Source organism: Linepithema humile, chromosome 4 (genome assembly GCF_040581485.1).
Source record: "Linepithema humile isolate Giens D197 chromosome 4, Lhum_UNIL_v1.0, whole genome shotgun sequence".
In the NCBI taxonomy this organism is placed as follows: domain Eukaryota; kingdom Metazoa; phylum Arthropoda; class Insecta; order Hymenoptera; family Formicidae; genus Linepithema; species Linepithema humile.
The window spans coordinates 3,054,799-3,074,224 of NC_090131.1; the positions used below are offsets into that span (position 1 = coordinate 3,054,799).

Consider the following 19,426-nt stretch of genomic DNA (forward strand, 5'->3'; position numbering starts at 1 on the left):
CCACTGTGGTTCTCGTCTGGCATCGATCCGCTCGCTCGAACTTGATTAACAGTTGCAAATTTAATTACTGGCTCACCGCACCTCGTCTCCGCGCTTTGTATCTTCTTCTCGCTCTCCCGCGCGCAGGTTTATACTTTGCCTCGCGGCGTCCTTATTTTTTCTTTTCCTCTTTCTTTCTTGCCAATGTGCCACGCCGCGAACAAACCCATCTCGGCGTTCGCCGTTTTTGCGAGCCTTCTCCGGCTTCGGTTTCTCGGCGAAACTTTGCGGGGAACGCGATTGCTCGTGAATGGTAGAATGTGGGATCTGGGTTCCTCCTACATGCGGTTTAAACGAGTTTCAGTCGTCGTCTCGCGTTTTTGGTCTCGCAAATCTGACGGGAAAATGTGGAGCTTTATAAAATTGTCTGTAAATTGGAATTTCCAAATAAAAACCATATCTCAGTTTGGTTTTGCCGTGATTAGTTGATTGAATTATTAAAATTTAAAGAAATGCATACATAAATTGACTCGGTAAAGTTTAATCAATTTCTAAAGCAGAAAACTAGATCTCTTAGCTCACCAAATAATAATACGTTCTTCACTTTTTGCTGGAAAAACAAATTCTCGTTTTATAATTCAAACATTCGGAAGTTTTTGGTAGATATTTCCAAGTCTATATCGCCGCATCCATTACTTTATTACATTCTATTCACGAGAGTACAACAAATTTGCCATCGCCTCTGCGCAAAATTCAAGAGATAGATATTTTATTGCAGAAATGCATCCATGATGAAAATGTTTAAAGCGATATAAATGTTGAAGAAAAGATTTAATCTTTCCCGTTCGTCTTCGTACTTTACGACCGACGAAGCAAAATAAAAGCCGCTCCTCGGTCATTACGTCATTATGTGCGGTGCAATAAAAACTCTCACGCACCTCTGTTTCGTGAAACGAAAAATGCGATGGTGGACGAAGAATGTGCCTCGACGAGAATTGCAATTATATGCAACGGCGGCCAAATTCCGCCTAAAATGATCGCTATCGTACCGCGAAGGAAAATTAAGCGGTGGAAAATAAGATTACGCGCCTCTCTCTCTGAGCCGCTATCGTTGCGGAAGATAACGCGACGGCATGCGAACCACGCGAGTCGAGTTATTTGCACCACACTGAATGACGACGCATATCCGGCGCGCGAAGCTCTAAATAAGAGGGACTCTTTTACGAGCGTGTATCTCCCGCAGAAAATAGTTATAACTGGCGGACAGGAATTTCACGCCGAGATTCACGATGTGCGCGATATGCCTCGCTAAGCTTAAGACCGCGTCAAATACTCGCGGCTGCCAAATATTCTCCTCCTGAATGATATGATTATTCCGCCTCGGCGAATGGCCCGATTTCTGTACGGCGAACTTCAGAAGTTGTGCGCGAGTACCACTTCAAGATAATGAAACGATCCACAAGTTGTCGAGTGCGCCACCCCCGTCCTTCGTAGCCCTTACCGCAGCCGGGGTTTGCCCGTTTACGAACGGAGATAAAAAGGAGGAGCACCTTGTGCCGCGAGGAAACTCGGGGAAACGGCCAACGTGCGATATCCTTGCTCAGAACCATTTCCGACCTAGGCGCGTGTGAATAAAAAATATATCTGCTTTATTATACACCAGCAGTCTGACTCTTGCAATAACGGCCTTCTTTTCACAATTTTATTAGAATATTTTATTAAATATTGTAGTTGTCAAAAAAGTTGTGTAAAAAATATAAAATATTCTTTATACTAGTTATAATTATATATTCCGAAATCTGTATTTTAAAATTCGTATTTTTTTAACATTAATGATATACTATTTCATATAAATTTAATTATTTAAACATGTGTGTGTGCGCGTGTGTGTGTGGCAGAATTTTTCATTTTATTCGAAAAATGAGAGAGTGCACTCCTTATATCTGCCTCACAGCAACCATGCCGCACGCTCTTTTCGTACGAATAAAGCACGTACCAGCTCTTCCGCGAATATTTTCTTCGGTTTAGTCTTTATTCCAGCCGTGTATTTTCAGGAAAAATTCTGATAATACGTATATCTAAAAATAATTTGAATTTTTGTGGCATAAAATTGAAATTCTTGTGACAATCATTGGAGCTCCCCTTTTAATTTTGCACGTTATCAACTTTTTAAACCATAAGAAAGGCGTTGTAAATTTTTTATTTAAAAACAAAACTGCAAGAATCTGAAAATATTTCAATAATATATTTCTCTATTTTTTGGACATTTTTATTTAAAAAAATATGTGATATCTATTTGTTATTGTTCGTTTGCAACACAGTAACGATGCAACAGAGAGAAATTGTGTGGATGAGATTATATTTCTCGTCCGAATAGTAATGTATTAATATTACACATTGTATACTGTTTTACACAATATTTAAAATTGGAACATTTACACACATTAATTTCTTAAATCGCAATCGCATTTCTTCGAATACATATTACATATATAATGATCACTTGATTGCGCGCATTGCAATATGAATGGACACTTTCGATTACTGCCACCGTCGGAATCTATTTTCAGCGTTAACATCGTTGTCAAACTTATTGTTTCAGTTTATTGGATAACCCCCGTATCCTATCTTCTGTTTTCTCTCCCACACTCAGCCTCATTATATCACGTAGCGTGAACTTCTGAACAATATTAACGCAACCTCTCTACCGATTCCCTTGTAAGCCTCGACTGTCAGCGACATCGTTTCGTGCCAGTGGGTTTGTTAGTGAGAAACTCGTTTAGTTACTAACTTCAGCCCCATCCACCGTGATAGAAGTCCCGGGATATTCGAGCAAGTGCTGTTAGAATGGCTCTAGCTATCTTGCCGGTCTTGAGTTTCCACGAGGGTCACAAATGGCTGCACATCTGCGACTTTCTAAGATTTTTGTCGCTTTTATTTCGCGTAATATTAAAGTGAAAGTTCTGCCGCGTTTCTGCGGCAAAATTAATCATCGATCCGTCTCACATCTAGAATCTAGAGCCCTTTTACTTAATCAAATTAAATTTTTAACACCACATACCTGCCCTGAATGCGTACATGGGTAAAAATACTCGAGAAAGAAGTTATTTCGCAGCTTAGAAAATAAATGGAAATGCGTTTCGCAAACGGAGTGTATTAGCAAAAACTTTTGCAAACATTTCTTTTATTAGCTGAAGCTTAATTAGAACGTTACAGAGATACAGCCGCACATCTCCTACCAATGGCGTCGTTAACGAGATAATCAGACATGGGCTAGTTTTGCTACTCGAGCTGTCGGAAGGTATTCATGTTTTTTTTTCGTGACCGGATGTAGAGTTCCGATGGCTAATGGAGCCATTATGAGTGAAATGAAGTCTTATTAGCGCGTCTCTCTATGAATGACTAATTAATCGCAGCGTATCTGTTAAGAGACGTAATTTTCCCACATTGTTATTAACAAGTATATTAAAAAGTGAAAAAATTTAATTATTTTACCTACATACTTCGTTATTTACGTAAGGATAGTCGTGTGCGTGAACACCGTTTTTCTTGTCTCTCCCGTTTGTTATTTTTCGGGCACGATTTATATGTATTTGTTATAAGCCATGCCATACATCAAGATGAAACGATAACGAAGCTTGAGAAAATTAGCTGGATTAAATGCATGAGCACTTTGATTTGGGTCACTGAATAATTAAATGTCGTCCATGCCCACTCAGTAATTTTGTCATTGACGGCGATCGGATGAATTGGCTCGATTGTTATCGGCGACTAATGAGATCGATGTATTTATGTGACCCATATGCGCATAATGTAATATTCTGGTTCCCGGTCCGTCCTATGCAGGAACGTTGCAGCAGCTGCAGTTAATGCATCGGGGTGTACGGCGTTGCAATCGCTTATGTCGATCGGTGCACGGGTGTGATTGCACGTTTGCTACTGTCAATCTCCATTTACAGAATTTCCAGCTTATTGAAATGTACGGTTACAAAGTAATATCGCGACAATGGTATGCGAATATACATTTCATTCACTGACGTTCTATTAAAAAACGTGCTAGGTCGCGCGAGGATCCATTTTTCCCGGATTCGTTGCGCAATTTTGCGAAAAGTTATCGCTTCCACGTTGGAGTTGTAATTTTTCTATTATCCATTAACGTGTTGAAAAGAGTTTTTGCATTACATTTTTGTGAAAATTACAGATATTATCTTAAACTTTTATATCAATCGTAAATGTTAATACAGAAATGTAGCATGCACGTGAAATTATTTGAAGATCAGATATCGAGTATTACAGCATTTTCGATTTGTAAACGAAACGAGGTATCATCTTGCTAGAGTGTATACATACTTCTTGTCGAATATGCCGTCACATCGTAAAGCGACTCTTTCAGGAAGAACATTTTCCATCTTTACTACTAGAAATTCTCTCTCTCTCTCTCTCTCTCTCTCTCTCTCTCTCTCTCTCTCTTTCTCTGCACTTTATAGAAGTCGTTATCCATTGCGCAATTGTGTCAGTGGATTCAACTGCGTTGTATACACACGGTCCTTTAGAACGCGTCCTGCTCCTTGAAGATACGCTTCGGCAGGTGCGCGCATTTGTCCTGCGTTACATGCGCCGCCGTGAGAATACCGAGTTCTACATATAAATAGCACCATTATCGCAGTCAAGGATGGGTCGTAAAAGCTAGAGCGCGCCTGTCTCGGGTGTTCACATATACAGACAAGATTAACGCGCTGCTGAATGGTGCTTACCTCGTACCGCGCGCTAGATCGGCCCTTTTCCAATATCTGGCTCTTGTGTGCGCGCAACGTCGGAGTACCTACTAAAATATGCAATTAACAAGAACACGCGTTTGTCACCGTCCTTCTTCAATTTTGATAATCCTATCATGACGCTATACACTAGAGAACAGCCCCGGAAAGTAGGAATTTTTCAACTTGTAATCTTTTTTTTTTTATTCAATGCTTACATTATTCATGTTTATGTTATGAGCTGTGATTGTTATTACATCAGTATTTGTCAATTAATAGAAATAATTTATTAGTGAGAATAGAGCAACATTTATTCAGTTAATATCGCGACATTATGATGACAATGAAAATGAAAAATGATTCTAAATCATCACTAATAAATTGAACATGTACGCGAATGAAATAGTTGCCGCAATCAAACGTGTTTACGTCAACTGCAGACGCAATCGGTTTATTTACGGCATACGCGAGACAATGATACGTATCTTGATCCCGCGTTGAGGTGAACAATGGCGATCGCGTCGGCAAAATAATCGATAGGCGTGATCGACAGTGCGCGACAGGGTATTCCGCGTGTCAAGAGTAACGGTCGACGACTCCTCGAGCACGGAGTGAACGCACTCTCTGCCGCTCCACGTGAGAATCCACGATATCGTGATGTCGGTGGGAATAATGCGCGTTGCGCATTGTGCTCGTCATAGACGCGCGGGCAAAGGGAACCTTTCACCCTCGGCCCTTTTCTTTCCCCGTGAGCTCCGCTTTTTTTGCTTCCACCGCGCACTTATCTCGTTCTCATAATTAGCGGAACCGCTGGCGCGTGTGGAGCCGGCAATTTCACAGCTGGAGCTGATGACATCGCTGGCATTCGTTGTGCTTAGGGCACAATAGGGCGAACGGAAAACGGCAGAAACCTCTCTCTGAAAGCAAAGCGCGCTCCTTTTTTTCGTCACGATATTAGGAGTGCGCACACGGGAAAAATATATCACCGCGAGATCACTGCGGATAACACCGCGACAAGTTAAAGAGCAAATTAACAAGGAATTAAAAGGCAAATTATCGTCGACCTTTAAACTTTATCGCGCGATAGTAGAGCTCGATTTTTTTTATCGCGGACGCCGCTAATAATATTGTGATTAATGTCGCTCCAGCCGCGTTTTAATGACTATACTGATTGCGCGTGGGAATAGTGATTATTCTGTTATTGCCGTACTCCGAAGATGCCCTCGAGACGAACTGAATCACTAGCGGATATTACCGCCGGAGACCCAAGCAGAGATCCTGAGCGATAAATCCGGTTCCGTTTCTCTCGCGCGTGTCTCCAATTTTCCGGCGTCGCTTCGACTTCATTTCCTCCGAGGACGACGGCAGGTAATTCGTTAATCGGGACGCGTGTAAGCTAACCGAGAATTCGTAAATGTTATCGGAAATCAAGCAGATCTAATTTGCGGCGTCCAATTCTGTCCTTGTACTGAGCAATCTCGTTATGCAATTTCGGTTGTGTGTACGAAGCGCAAATTTTATCTACGGTTTATTTGCACTTTGCAGCGTGCAATTAATCATTAATTCGTAGCGAAAATTTTATCAAACAATATTCTTTGTTATTTAATTTTTAACATTAATAATTGGATCATACATAAAAATTTAGTCACCCGAACTAAAATTGATTTGAAATTAAATAGTGATTAGAATGATTAAAGATTGATTCAGTGAAAAGCTGTGAGAGTTTTTTGGCTTCACCAGCTTCGCCAGCGAAACATGGCAGATATCGACGCGCCGGGAATCACGACGAATTGCGTAATCGCTTGGCTGCGTAAGCGTGTATAATTCGATTTCAAGTTCACGGAGAGAGAAAGCGAGCGAACTCGACGCAACGAGGACGAACGGTGCAAGTGACCCTGACGTAGGCTTCGTGTGAAAGTGAAACGAGGCATTGGTAAAAGTATACCACGCGAAGCCGTTGTCACGACCCGATGACACACTTCCATATTCGTCGAGTCGCTTTAAATGGTATAATGCGATCTGTTTGCAACTTGTACAAACGGCTTACGAATAAAAATGAACATTACCACTCCTACAAAATGATATTAGCTGCCACTTGTTTTCTGACTAACTTTGAACACGTTGGAAAGAAGAAATGCGCATTTTTTCATAATTTATATTCAAGATTTAACTTGGCAAATTTGGTTCTGATTAATATTATTAAAACAAAAAATGTTTCAAATAAATTTTTTTTATGGATATTAAACCTACTTTGTGATCAACGAGATATCTCTCAAGAATTGTTGAAGAATATTTTTGAAGAATGATTTTTTCGCGAAGTATATAAATTATGAAATCGATACATTATTATATTTCAGTCTGAGAATTTCGTTGAAATAGCTCGGTTCTGCTTATATTTTATCGTAGTCACTTGTACTATATAACTAGTAGTCATATGCACATATGTGAGACAGCGGCGAGCAGCGCTCGCTGCAGGATCCTTCCTATACCGTGGGGTGCTATATTTTCTAGCAATGGGTGGTAAAGTTTTTTCCCCTAGCGCGCGGCACGTTGTGATATACGGTCAAATCCCCGCGTTTCTACGCTTACGATTTTCACGGCACAGTCGGTACCTCCTTACTAGAAATTTATCGACCAACTTGTGAAATTATTAGCACAGATCCGTGACTCCGGATTCTCGGTAACTCGGTGCATGTATCTTTATGAAGCATCCTCTCAATGTGAACAGTCGCGACGCTAGAAGAGAGCTGTGAATTATGAATTATGGAGGCGATACTTTAGCGAAATATTTCGAAAGAAGGCTAATGTACTCATTGTCGCTCGTATACTTCATTATTTCAGATAGAAAAAATCACGACATCGTGAAAACGCTCCTATATGATTGTATATTTTTTTACCTGATATTATATTACAGAGAAGACATTGTACTCGAGCCGAACGTTTTACGTTCAATGAAACGCCTTCGTAATCGATCTATACCTCATTCTTATAAGTAGCTTACCACGTTCACTAACTATACGTTAGAGTGCCACTCGGTAAATTGAAAGAAGCAGCCGACAATGGCGCATCGGTAATTGAGACCGCGAAGAAAGGAGAATAGCAAGCTCCGATGCAAATAGAAGAATACGCCACCCCCTTATTCCCTTTTAGCCCACCGTACCTGGCGCTCGGCATATCATAGTAATACAACGCGAAATGTCGACGTATAAAAGTCACCGAGGACCGATTTTCCGCCGACGATTTACCGGCGATCTTATTCTTCTTCCTCTTCGTTGTCGTCTATTTCTTCAGCGGTAGCGCCGGCTCCTTCAAGTTTTAAAGCGGGGAAGAAGCCGGCTTTCTTAGATACGATAGAAGAATTGGGGGGAAAAGTACTGTGGAAGGAGAAACTTGAGTTCCCGCTGCCGTTTCTCGCAATACTCTCCGAATTGAAAGTATAAAACTCCCTTTCCTTGACGTATAAAGATACTTATGGATTTATTCCGGCTTGGCCGATGAGGATTCCAAAGTTGGCTTTAGCGTTCCGATAATCACGTTAAAGTGGGATCAAACGACATCCTAAACTCTCCTCCTATGATCGATATCGGGGATGATAAAGTTTTTATTTAATACGCTGAACATAGATTAGAGTCGCCGGAAGTTGTTAATCGATTAAACGAAATTTTGCACTGCGCAAGTTATTTGACGGAGAGGCAACAATTGATCTTCTTTACTTTATTAAATTTTAGCTTCGCGCGTAACTCACTAATTATAAAGAAGGGTCAGTTTTTGTACCAAGAGGCCCGTAAAATCGACATCGTAATCAAACGAAAGATTTCTCGTCGCAGGGATGGGAAAAAGGAGCATGGAGCGTAGTACTCGAGGCAAATGCTTGCATCTGATGTCTGGCACTCACCCTCCCGCCTTTCTGATCCTCGGCTAGAGGCTAATTAACGAGCGTAAGTAATGCGTGTAATTAAAAGGGAGGGAAATATATTGCCAGGCGGCGGTATTGCGAAGAAACGACGGGAAAACTGGCTGGTGCCATTTAATGGTCTCTCCTCGCGTGCCCCCCTGGGATATGCTCCGGGATGTCGGGGAGTGTGCGAACGTCACAGTTACGTGAACACGCGGAATCCGTATGCATCGAGTTCGCCGACGAATTCACATTGGCGCAGTTTCCAATATTTACCGCTTTGCAATTCGCATATTTGCCATCTGCAATCATGCTCCAAACTCGTTTTGATATACTTCCATTTATATTTGCAGTTACATTTTCTCCGTTATGAGTTAATAAAATTTTAATGAATTTTATAATTACATATGCGTGTTATAAATTGCATATGTCACGTTGTTATACGCAATGTGTGTTCGAATACATGTCATACATATATGCGGTGTTAAATACAACATTTTGTGATTTGCATAAAAATATTTATTTTAAATGTACACATCTGCGACCACTGAAAAATTCATCAAAATCAAGTCTACCGTTGAAAATTGAAATTAACGAAATTAAAATTAGCTCATTGATTACAAAGCGCGTATCATGCTTGGGAAATCTCAGTCTTCAAAAATTATGACCCACGTTTTCGTCAGATCGCATCGCGTTCCGCAGATTCAGTTGTGCCGGAGTTTTGTCTGTCAGAATTTAATTTATGATGAGATTCCGACGCGCTGGTATTAAAATCTATAATGAATGAGCGAAATGAATTGCACGTGCACCTCGCGTTTAGTTGCACCGAGTCCTCGCGATTTCCGTTTTGGGACTACAAGGGTCGTGTGTGAGAAAATTAATTTTGCCGGAACTTCCGCGTTCCCGCTCGTCCGCGACTTCGTTAAAATGAATAGCGTTACGTTTGAGTATAAATTATCATTTATGCGAATTGTATAGCGAAATAACTTCTCTTGTTAGCTAAATGAGATGTTTACATACGTCTGTTATTCGCAGTGTGAAAAGGATTCTATTTGACAGCATTGTCGCATCCTATTGAGAAAATTGCGCTGCTATTTTGCGCAAAATTAAAGTGTTTTTCGAGAGACTTTCAAATTTCCAACGACGGAAGGAAGGAGCGATTTTCTCTGTGCATTTTTATTGCATTCGTTGCAATTCGCTCGGCCGCTAAATATTCTAGCGGAGAAAGATTTCCGCTGAGAGGATTTCAGATCCGCCAGTTGCCGGATGCACCAACTGTTTTCACGAGGATTTCCACCGCGAGCTGCTCGTTTTCCGTCTACAGGACGTTGAAGAGCTTCTGGCGGCTTTGTCGAATGAAAAATCAATTAACGTACCGCCATTCTCTTCTCACGCGAATAAGGCTGTTAATGATGTACTTCCTGAGATATCTAGAGTTAATATTACATCTCGTTATCCTATACAAGGTTGCTGTAACTACCGTCGAAACATTATTAATTAGAGAATATTTTTGTTAAATTTAAGTTAAAATAATTTTTCAAATGTAGTCAGTCATGATTTTGCCATCACGCTACACCATTGATAAACAAGCTGATAAAAGTTTCGGAACGAAATTTATGAGTACAGTAAAACTTTTTGTAGCAGTTTACAAATATCAGACACAGTAATATGTTATTTTACATCACAAATATTTTTATTCTTGGGCCGCTTAATTATGAAGCGCGCAATTAGCGTAGCCATAATTAATGATCGAGTGGTTGCCTTATCTTACGACGCACTCACAAGTTCCTTTTCTTTCCATGCTCAGGGGCTGGGTTCGAGAGGCGCTTTTGCTTCTTCGACTTGGAGTGGCGCACACCGGTGAGTACCTTGAATTCTGTAATAGGATTATAAATTGTAAACGGCTGCAAGAAACGAGCGTCTATCCCGTCCGCCCTCTTTGCCGCTCATTCTCTCGCTATCGACTATATAGTACGGCGCTTAATTCCCAAGGCGGTGTTTAAAGAGCGGCGAAACGCCGAAATTGCTGGTAATTAACGCGAGCCTCGACTGTGCTCTCGCCCATTCCGGGATCAAAATCAAATCGACCGTGGTCGCAGTTCGCCGATTTATTTCCCCCTCTGTCGACTATGTACGCGAAATAGAACTTTGTGTCGAGCATAGGCGCCGTTATTCGAAAGCTTCCTAGTCATTTGTAACGTTAGAATATTTTGCGTTGAAGCAAAAGATTACTCGATACAATAAGTGAAATTGATTTTCTTCATGTGCTTCAGATCTGGTGATATTAGCAATTTTACTTACGTTTTGCGAATGTTTATTTCAAAGCCACAGAAAACCACTGGCAATTCTCGCAAATAAAAATATCCAAATATTTTGAGAAAATATTAACAACTATATTTCGCTCCGATACTTCTCAAAGAGCAGACGTCTGAAAGTATACGCGCTGAAACTTGTTAAAGGAACCTGGTTCCGAAACATTTGAATGCAGCTTCGGCGCCTATGATGTAGGAATTACGCGTTCACATGTGTGCGGGATGCAGTCGGCGTACAATGTATATGTCACATACGTACAAAACGACACTTGTAAGTATACACGGGAATACATTCGTGAATGCATTCTTTCCCGCAATATCAGTCGCGCGGCTCGGTCGCAAAAAGAGCTCGATGCGAAACCGGACTCGGCATCGGGTACGTACGTCTCCATGTTTTACCTCTTTCCAGCATTGCTCTCTCAGACTCTCCCAAGCCCGCTCCCTGCCTCAAGCGGATTGAGACTTCTCGTTACCAGAGAATCCCAAAAGGGCCGCCGGAGCATACACGGGCGCGGAACGCAGGCTGTGCAGTGTGCGTCCGCCGCGGGTATAGAAGAGATCTCCTTTCCATCGCGGTCGAATAAATATTTTTCCAACGGAACGAAGCCCGTACGTCGCTCGAGTAGTCTCTCGGCTAGCTTCGGAATAATATCGACATCGTCGTCGGAACGACATGAGACCCATGTGTTTGGAGAGACATTCGTTCTCCTTTGCTTTGGCGTTTGTACGACGGATTCGCATACGTTTGTACGTGTCTACCCAGACGCGTTCGCACGCACGGATGGACCGCGAGGCTTGCGAGGGTTGGGGGCTGATATCCACTTGATTGACGACGTTACATTGCGGGAATGGAGACGTGATAGATGTTGATCCGGCGATGTCAACTCAAAACTCGGCGATGTATTCTGCGAGATACATCGTCTGTTGCGCGCTTGCGCTTGTAGTTTAAAATTTTGGATCACGCTTTATGCACCATTTATTAATATTCCGCAGTGAATTATAATATGATTCGGCTGTGTGAGTATCTCGTCATTTCATTACCCGCCGTCGCGTCGTTTTCCTCTCAGCAGGCAAAATAAGCGGGATAAAATTTTTGCACCGACGTTGCCGCCGTTGTGCGAAAGTCGACTTCTTTCAGCGCGCTACAAGCATCGGCGACACGGCTGGGGAAAAAGAGTGTCTCGGTGGAGTTGGTGTGCTTAATTGAAATCAAGCCCGCGTCGCGGCAGAGGGTTCTTTGAGTCTAAGTAGACGTACTGGATAGACGTGAAAAAAAGGGTGGATGATGTTTCGGAAAAGAATTAATTGTGCAACGTTTTTACGAGTTTTTGCGGTGGGAATTCATCGATTCATAAGCTTCATAAGATTCATCGGCAATGAAGGCGGGCGCGTGAACGACCAGTTAAAAATAATTAAATAATTAAATTTTTTGTTCCATGCAAGAGCGTTGAAATTGCAGTTTGAAAAAACCTATGAACAATTTAATTCGTTTAAAACAAGCATTTTGTTATCTCTGTTGTTCACCGTTAACAGTGACTGACGAGATAACTTTTCTTTGAAAGCGCACTTTCCTCACTAAGCAGCACCGAGCGTTTTATTTATTCATGCACGCTGCAGCCGGCTTACGATTACCAGGAGAGACGGAGAATTGGTACGGAAAATAATTTAAAGACGAGTAATCCCTAAGTTGGCTCCACGGCAGCTTTGCATGCCCCGACATCATTTAAATACAGCTCCGCCATTTAATTGGTTATTTACATTTTATAGCGCGCTGCCCCCTCTCAGCCTTCTGTCGATTGAAAACGATTTTTCGCGTGTCGCATATTGCGCAACGCGGACATACGCAATATGAGCAACAGCAATGCAAATAACCGATATCGCTTAGCGATAGTTTGCAATTCACTACCAGAGCGAGCCATTTAGCGAAATTGGGAGCACCAAAAAGCTGATCGTTCGTTGATATTGCGCTTTATCCGTTTATTTTCCAAAGTACGAAAACCTGTGCGAACTTCCGAAGGCCCTTTCACGTCCTTCCACTTTTTCTTTTTTCTTTCTCCCTCTCTCTCGTTCTCTCTCTTTCTCTTTTTTTTTCTTGCGCGCTTGTTCCCGAGTCCAGGCTTTCGCACTGCTCCTTTTCGCCGCGTTTCCGCAAGTCGGTAATATCGGCGATATATTAAAGTCGAGCCGCATTGTGTCGAATATACACCAACCGGAGGTAGAACGATCAATCGAACCCGGTCAGACGCAAAAGGCTTTCGGAACGGATATACCTGTCTCGAATGCCGCGGGAAACGGACGATCCTTTCGCGCGATGATGCGCCCTGACACCCATATCCTCGTAAATATTTTCAATCGTGTTTCCGATCGCCATGACGTACGCGAGATTCGATCGCAGTCCACGCCGAATGAACCGCTCAGCGCGCTCTATTCGTTCTACAATAACGCGGTGGTGCAATATCGCGGGACATATATGCATTTTATTACAAATTTCATATCAGTCAAACAGAGTATGTTACTACGGTGCGCTATCAAATTGTATCGTTATGGATTATTTGAAATCGTCATGCAAATTTTTTTTTTTTTTTAATCTCGCTTCTCTTTACAAAGTCGTCATATGAAATATTCGGCGCAAATCGAAAACGAATATTTAATATGAATTGCATATTTTATTGCAAGACAAACAGAAAGAAGTTTTGAACTACGCTGTCGGTGAAACGTCTGTCTATATTGCGGCGTGTTAAAGACGACGGGTGTTCTTGTATTGCTTGAGTCATGTAACTCCGGTTCGCGCGTCGTCTGATTTACATTCTCACTTCGCCCACAACGTCTTTCCACGGCGACGACGTGCAAGCGTATGCGACAGAAAGCGGTATGCTGGCTGTTTGCACGCGTGAACCGGCATGTAAAGTACGAAAGCAAGCAAAACTCGCTGCATCCCCTTCGCTGTATCCTCCATCGTCTTCCAAAAGCCTGTTGTGTTTGTACTTTTGCATTTTACTTTTAGCTCTTTAGATTTTATTCTGTTCTTCTTTTTTTTTTTTTTTTTAAGAATGAGAGTATTATTTTGACTTAATTTTCGTCTTGTTTTGAATGAAAAAAAAGGCGGTTGCAAAAATTCTTGTATGATTTTAGTGATGGAATAATATCGTGTATCAATTAATTAAAATAGAAGTAGCTGATATATTCGCGATTGACTGAAAGAAAAGAACGAGAACTTGTTGTAAAGGGAAATAAGCTTTTTAAATTATTGAAAAAAAAAATGAGAAAAAAGAGTGGGATATCCGGCCGCTTTAATCACGCATGATATACGAGTGTAACTTTATATGCGTTATATATGCATATACTAGCGTACGTATGTGGCCATATTCCCGGCACGCCTTGTATGCATATTTCCGCACGGGCGGGGGAAATATATTCACAGATAAGAACTCTTTTCCGAGCTAAGTGCATGGAGGTTTTTATATGTCTCGCTTACCGTTCCTCAATGACGTCGATATCTCAAAAAAAGTGCGAGACAAATCTGTGATTGATGATATTTAAATATAACAAACTGGACTTACCGGTACGATGCGCAGCAGCGGAATTATTATTCACAAAAGATGATCTGTAACATGCAAAGTACACATCTAAATTATAATAGCGTTTAAAATAATTATTTAAGAAATAATTATTATGTGCATTAAACTTTTACTTATTTTGTATACAAATACCTAATCAAAGAATTATCCTATTTATCGAAAAACTATAAAAGTTTTCAAAAATAATAAATATGTTAAAAAATTTAATAAATATTAAAAATTGCAAATCTGTTACTGAATATTTAAAAGTTTCCAGTGCGTTACATAGTATTTTACATACAATATTTTGCAAAAAAATAAAGGCAACAAATAAATGATTACTAAAATTGCTCCGCCGAGGCTCGATGCTTTTTCTGAGCCTTATCAGTTCTTCTTGTAGTTTTGTAAAGCACTCACACTTGCGAATATGAAAATCACACGATGTTTTAAACGGCACTCGCAATGCGTATTTTGTCACATTAAGACAAAAATAAAACTCGTCCAGAATATCATTGTACGGATTACACGTTCGATACTTTGCCGTATCCGTAACAAGTAAAGATGGAAAAGAGTGAGATCGAAAACAATGTATGCGCCGATACATAACTAAAGAGTGAGAGGGAAGAGGGGAAGGAAAGCGGAAATATAGAGAGCCGTGTGCACGCAGGTTAACCGCGGCAACGAAAACAACCCCATCAAACGCCGCAAGTTAGCCCCGAAACTCTTAAAGTATTTATCAAACATTTATCAAAAACCGAGTTAAAATCGATTTAAACTTGATTTCGATCAATGTTTGATAAATACTGTAATGTTGAAAGTTTTGAGGCTGATTTGCGGCGTTTGATGGGATTGTTTACGTTACCGCGCTTAGCTTGTGCGTTCTATATTTTCCCTCTGTCTCTCTTTCGCTCTTTCTCAAACCCTATGTATCCGCTCGCACATGTATCCGCTCCCCACTCTCCGCATTTTTCCAAATCGGAATCGGCGCGACCTTGTCTTTGGTATGTGTTATTGCTCCGTTATTCGCACGGCGGCACTCGTACGGGGTAGACAGCGTTCCGTATCGATGCGCTATCTTTTCGAATAATATCTTTACTACTTCCTGCAACTTTTTATTTATTTTTTCCGTCGTTACTTATTACAAACGCGGCAGAATGTCGAACGTGTAATCCGTGCGATAATATATCCGTTTGAGTTTTCCTTTGTCCAAATGACAAAGTAACGCGTCGGTAATACTGTTTAAAATATCGTTCAATTTTTATATTTGTGTCGCGAACGCGTGTGAGTGTTTTGAAGGACTGCAAGAAGGACTGAGAGGAGGAGGAGGCTCGGGAAGAGCATCGAGCGTCGGCGGAGCAACTTTAGTGTAAGTAATCATTTATTTGTTACCTGTATTTATACAATATTGCACGTAAAATATATTATGTAACGTGACGCACATATTCAATAAAAGACTTGCAGTTTTTAACAGTTATTAAATTTTTTAACATATTTGTTATTATATTTTAAATTATATATAATTTTTTAATTAGATATTTGCACAAAAAATGAATAAAAATTTAATGTGCGCAATAATTATTTGAAACATTGCCATAATTTTAATATATGTTTATATGTTACAGATCAATTTGTGAACAACTCCGCTGCTGCGCATCGTGCCGGTAAGTCAATCTAATATATTTTATTTTAGTATATAGGTTCTCTTTATATAAAGAACCAATTCCGCTATATATACACATATGTATATAATTTTTCATAAAAACGATAAGAATCTTTCTTTCAAACTTATGATATATGCACTTCAGTTCTGAAATCTTTTCGTCTTTCTAATATCGTGTCGCTCGCAACCTTTCAATCAAAAATCGGCGAATGCACCTCGATGAAAATCTCACGAGTCGAATATTGTCAAAGTTGTAGAGGATTTCTAGCACTTACCTAACGTCACGGTCTCCGCGGGGACGCGACGCAAGATTGGTTCGGATGGCGCGTGAAAGTCAATAGATTCAAGTATAAACGCACCTCGCGCGATATAGTACAACTCAATGCTGGCTAAGAGAGATGTAGAAGTGCAGGAAAAGAATATATATGAGCTCGCGCGCGTGTCGCAGACGGAACTAAGGAAGGGAGAGGGCAGAGGAATGCGCGAGAAAGAGAGAATGAGGGTAAGAGCGGAAGAAGTAAGCACGAATATTCTACGACGGGGTTTATTCGCCATTTTATGCATTCGCGACGCGCACTTTTATGCATTCACTTTTACGGGCTGGAAAGCGACTTCTTACTCGTGATAGCATGGGGTGTGCGGGGACGCGGAGGCGATGGAGTCGGAACGGAAGATGGCGAAAGATGGCTTGATGTAAACTTAGCTTCGCTCTTTTATTTCTTTTTTCTTTCATGTCTGTTAGTCACTCATAGAACGGAATATATAATCAGTGATCAGCACTAATATTTATTTTTATGGTTTCTCATATAAATAATGTAATTGTGTATTCGTGCGAATTTGAAAAATTTCAAAAAAATATGATATTAACAGTTTCCTTAATGATATTATTATTATTTAGATATTAAATTGTTTTTGCTTAACACAAAAAGTTTGAACCGTCTAATTATTCTTAATTAAATTTCCTATTGAATATTGCTGACACGGGGTTTATCCATTCTTTGTGAAAGAATGGCAAACGGTACGGCAGCAAAGAATCGTCCCGTTCATTCGCGATTTCTCATTAAATGCGAATAAATAGAGCTGAGACAAAAGAACTTTATTAAATGCGGGATTCGGCCGGCTTTGGAGGATTGGGCAAATAATAAAATGAATCGATCGCTTCGGTTGAGGCCGGTGGTACGTCGTGGAGAAAGGAAAAAGTCACGAAACATTCGGTACCTAATCGATCAAGGTGCCCCAATATCGTGGGTGCTCGCAGTCGGGCTCGCAGTACGATCATTAAAAGCCAACCCCTCGAATGATTGTTCGCTGAAATTTATTGCTTCACATAGCGCGCGCTGAATTCGAAATTTCGCCGAAGAGAACACGCGTAGTGAGAATTATGCGTGAAAATGAGGTTTCGAGGCGTATTCTCTTATAAATTGCGGCAAACAGCCGGAAAGACGCCACTTACGGCAAGGTTAGCATAATCGTTATCGCTTTCGGAAAAGTCATTATCTTTACAGATTGTGGGGAAAAATAAAGAGACAATGGTTTTTATTTCGTGAGCAGCTTGTTAGGAATGAATAATTGCGCTCTCACGGTCAGCAGGAAGGCCGACTTTGACGCAACATTTTTATTGTATTCTTTGAGACAGGATAAGGTTGCTCTTACTAGTTGCACGCAAGAGGTGCACCAAGCATGTATATGTATATGCATGTTGACATAGATCGTGACCGCTTCCGGTATCGAAGTATGGCTTCTCCTTGCTGCCTTATAGCGATTCATTTTCGTTTCTTTTTGTCGTCTCGTTTTAATCGAAAACCCACAAGTATCCCCCAAGTAAATACTCGCTTACGCAGGTAAGATGAGTATCATAATGAAATAAGATACTACGAAAGAAAAAAATTATTGGTGAATATAAGAAACACACGTTTATCGCATTTATAATTTTGTATATGTAGAAATTTTATACATGTATATCAACGCGTATAGATTCTGTGCTTAGATTTTAAATAACGAAGATTTGATATAATGAATAAAACGGCAGAAGCTCAGTAGCTGTCGATGAGCGAACATTTTAGAACGTATTTTAATAATGTGTGACAGACAATTTTTTATTATTTAAAACTTATCAAATTTATTATTAAATTGATTATATTTATTTATTATTTAAAACATGGTCCGATATAATATTTAACAACCAAAAACATTTCTATAATCATATTATATAATTCAGTAAAAATAGGTAATTCTTGTAAATGACATATATTTTGCTCACGCAATATAGTTGTTCACGGAAAAATTCTATAAGTATAAAAGCAAGATTTATATTTTTATTACGGAAATTTTCACATAGTTCGAAAAAAATTGAAATTACAATTCTGCGCTCGTAGTCGCCCGATTAAAATCGCATAAGGCGGCGATTACAGGTGATCGCGTTTTTCGCCGGCGGCGCTCGTTACGGTTCAACGTCAGTCAAACGGAAGTATAAAGAGAGCTTCAAGGAATAGTAGTCTCTCTCCGCGCTGATTTTCACGTTGGTGCCGGGCAGACTCGATGTGAGAAACTACGGGGAAGAGAAAAGGAGCAAATAAGGGGGTGAAGGGTAGGTGCGCCGGGATGGGCGCACCGGATGGGTAGAAGAAAAAGAGGAAGTAACACGTGCAGAACGACCGGTGGAGAGAGTTCGCGCCTGCTATTCTCACACGTTACTACGGACGATTCAAGACCAGTAGACTAACTCTTTCTCTCTCTCTTTCTCTTTTCTCGTCGTATCACAGACCGCGGAAATTTTCTATCACAACGAACGAAGGGAAATGATGTAGAAAATCGGAAGGAATGCCCTATCGACACGTTGCGCTATTTTTTCTGCCTTTCTTCTTCTCCTTCGCTTTTTCGTTCTAACTCTCTGTTTCTTCATTACGAATACTGTCATTACAATTATTATTAATGTTATCAAGATAAAGGTAAAGTCTGCATGTAATAAGTTTGTTGCCATTTTACTAAAATTTAATATGTCTAAATTGCAACTTGTCTTATATATCATACATCTTCATTTCTCTTACACTCGGCTTCCTTTCTTTCGACGATTTTTATTTTTACCCTCGTGACCTGCACTCGTTAACGATGAAAATTGCTTGCCTCTTCGCGATCGACCATTATCCTGACTGGTCAGCGTCACGGACACATAAATAGAGCAACTTGTTCGTCAATTCATTTTTCTTATTTTTCGTATAAATAAAGTATTTTTATTTTTATTGTATTGAAAAAGGAAAAGAAAACAATAT

The 19,426-nt window shown here is 40.4% G+C and overlaps 1 protein-coding gene across 10 annotated transcripts in view; it reads left to right on the plus strand.

The window, feature by feature from the left end:
• Positions 1 to 19,426, plus strand: part of LOC105672102 (protein turtle) — a 242,604-nt gene that overhangs the window by 54,804 nt on the left and 168,374 nt on the right. For 7 of the 10 annotated variants that reach the window (XM_067354582.1, XM_067354591.1, XM_067354593.1 and 4 more), the window contains 2 exons: positions 10,436 to 10,488; positions 16,120 to 16,158. The gene's annotated coding sequence lies outside the window, so the exon portion shown is untranslated. Of the gene's footprint in view, positions 1 to 8,652; positions 8,672 to 10,435; positions 10,489 to 13,826; positions 15,864 to 16,119; positions 16,159 to 19,426 lie in introns of those variants that run through there. The other 3 variants (XM_067354584.1, XM_067354583.1, XM_067354585.1) reach the window with 3 other exon arrangements.